At 49.2% G+C, this 2,500-nt stretch overlaps 5 non-coding genes across 5 annotated transcripts; all 5 read right to left on the bottom strand.

Moving 5' to 3' along the window:
• Positions 1–293: 293 nt before the first annotated feature.
• LOC133989366 (5S ribosomal RNA) lies at positions 294–412 on the bottom strand. The gene has a single exon (XR_009926528.1). It is a non-coding gene; the product is annotated as a 5S ribosomal RNA (ribosomal RNA).
• A 369-nt stretch (positions 413–781) lies between these two features.
• On the bottom strand, positions 782–900 carry LOC133989255 (5S ribosomal RNA). Its single transcript, XR_009926421.1, has one exon. It is a non-coding gene; the product is annotated as a 5S ribosomal RNA (ribosomal RNA).
• Positions 901–1,269: 369 nt separating this feature from the next.
• On the bottom strand, positions 1,270–1,388 carry LOC133988967 (5S ribosomal RNA). Its single transcript, XR_009926149.1, has one exon. It is a non-coding gene; the product is annotated as a 5S ribosomal RNA (ribosomal RNA).
• A 369-nt stretch (positions 1,389–1,757) lies between these two features.
• On the bottom strand, positions 1,758–1,876 carry LOC133989698 (5S ribosomal RNA). The gene has a single exon (XR_009926823.1). It is a non-coding gene; the product is annotated as a 5S ribosomal RNA (ribosomal RNA).
• A 369-nt stretch (positions 1,877–2,245) lies between these two features.
• LOC133989159 (5S ribosomal RNA) lies at positions 2,246–2,364 on the bottom strand. Its single transcript, XR_009926330.1, has one exon. It is a non-coding gene; the product is annotated as a 5S ribosomal RNA (ribosomal RNA).
• Positions 2,365–2,500: the final 136 nt, after the last annotated feature.

Here is a 2,500-nt window from a genome sequence, read left to right as displayed (position 1 = left end):
GATAATGGTGTCTCAGCCATCAAACACATGCTATACTTTAACATTACTTTCATAGGAATTGTTGTTTCTCAGGCTATTTGTGTACATGCGCTTATAAGATGATTGCAGGCTTTTAACAGGCTGTAACAGTGACAACAGGAACCCTCAAAACTACTTGGAAAGTGAGGCGTCTCAGTGCCACCTCTCTGCCCTGCATACACACACAGCTGGAATGATTGCAGCTTTGTTTCTCAAAGCCCTGTGTGCGGTGATGGAGCAACAGCGCCCTCCTCTGGTGACAGCTGAGAGGAAAACGCTTACAGCACCTTGTATTCCCAGGCTGTCTCCCATCCAAGTACTAAACAGGCCCGACCCTGCTTAGCTTCCGAGATCAGACGAGATCGGGCGTGTTCAGGGTGGTGTGGCCGTAAGCGAGGAAACAGCCAGCAGAAAGCCCATTTAAAGATGCTGTGACACCACTGACAGTTCCTCTCACCATCTGAGTGGCGGATAATGGTGTCTCAGCCATCAAACACATGCTATACTTTAACATTACTTTCATAGGAATAGTTGTTTCTCAGGCTATTTGTGTACATGCGCTTATAAGATGATTGCAGGCTTTTAACAGGCTGTAACAGTGACAGCAGGAACACTCAAAACTACTTGGAAAGTGGGGTGTCTCAGTGCCACCTCTCTGCCCTTCATACACACACAGCTGGAATGATTGCAGCTTTGTTTCTCAGCGCCCTGTGTGCGGTGATGGAGCAACAGCGCCCTCCTCTGGTGACAGCTGAGAGGAAAAAGCTTACAGCACCTGGTATTCCCAGGTGGTCTCCCATCCAAGTACTAACCAGGCCCGAACCTGCTTAGTTTCCGAGATCAGACGAGATCGGGCGTGTTCAGGGTGGTGTGGCCGTAAGCGAGGAAACAGCCAGCAGAAAGCCCATTTAAAGATGCTGTGACCCCACTGACAGTTCCTCTCACCATCTGAGTGGCGGATAATGGTGTCTCAGCCATCAAACACATGCTATACTTTAACATTACTTTCATAGGAATTGTTGTTTCTCAGGCTATTTGTGTACATGCGCTTATAAGATGATTGCAGGCTTTTAACAGGCTGTAACAGTGACAACAGGAACCCTCAAAACTACTTGGAAAGTGAGGCGTCTCATTGCCACCTCTCTGCCCTTCATACACACACAGCTGGAATGATTGCAGCTTTGTTTCTCAACGCCCTGTGTGCGGTGATGGAGCAACAGCGCCCTCCTCTGGTGACAGCTGAGAGGAAAAAGCTTACAGCACCTGGTATTCCCAGGCGGTCTCCCATCCAAGTACTAACCAGGCCCGACCCTGTTTAGCTCCCGAGATCAGACGAGATCGGGCGTGTTCAGGGTGGTGTGGCCGTAAGCGAGGAAACAGCCAGCAGAAAGCCCATTTGAAGATGCTGTGACACCACTGACAGTTCCTCTCACCATCTGAGTGGCGGATAATGGTGTCTCAGCCATCAAACACATGCTATATTTTAACATTACTTTCATAGGAATTGTTGTTTCTCAGGCTATTTGTGTACATGCGCTTATAAGATGATTGCAGGCTTTTAACAGGCTGTAACAGTGAACACAGGAACCCTCAAAACTACTTGGAAAGTGAGGCGTCTCATTGCCACCTCTCTGCCCTGCATACACACACAGCTGGAATGATTGCAGCTTTGTTTCTCAACGCCCTGTGTGCGGTGATGGAGCAACAGCGCCCTCCTCTGGTGACAGCTGAGAGGAAAAAGCTTACAGCACCTGGTATTCCCAGGCGGTCTCCCATCCAAGTACTAACCAGGCCCGACCCTGCTTAGCTTCCGAGATCAGACGAGATCGGGCGTGTTCAGGGTGGTGTGGCCGTAAGCGAGGAAACAGCCAGCAGAAAGCCCATTTAAAGATGCTGTGACACCACTGACAGTTCCTCTCACCATCTGAGTGGCGGATAATGGTGTCTCAGCCATCAAACACATGCTATACTTTAACATTACTTTCATAGGAATTGTTGTTTCTCAGGCTATTTGTGTACATGCGCTTATAAGATGATTGCAGGCTTTTAACAGGCTGTAACAGTGACAACAGGAACCCTCAAAACTACTTGGAAAGTGAGGCGTCTCAGTGCCACCTCTCTGCCCTGCATACACACACAGCTGGAATGATTGCAGCTTTGTTTCTCAAAGCCCTGTGTGCGGTGATGGCGCAACAGCGCCCTCCTCTGGTGACAGCTGAAAGGAAAACGCTTACAGCACCTTGTATTCCCAGGCGGTCTCCCATCCAAGTACTAACCAGGCCCGACCCTGCTTAGCTTCCGAGATCAGACGAGATCGGGCGTGTTCAGGGTGGTGTGGCCGTAAGCGAGGAAACAGCCAGCAGAAAGCCCATTTAAAGATGCTGTGACACCACTGACAGTTCCTCTCACCATCTGAGTGGCGGATAATGGTGTCTCAGCCATCAAACACATGCTATACTTTAACATTACTTTCATAGGAATA

Source organism: Scomber scombrus, chromosome 10, assembly GCF_963691925.1.
Source record: "Scomber scombrus chromosome 10, fScoSco1.1, whole genome shotgun sequence".
In the NCBI taxonomy this organism is placed as follows: Eukaryota; Metazoa; Chordata; class Actinopteri; order Scombriformes; family Scombridae; genus Scomber; species Scomber scombrus.
Note: the sequence above shows the minus strand (reverse complement) of the source record. Positions and strands in the feature narration are given on the sequence as shown.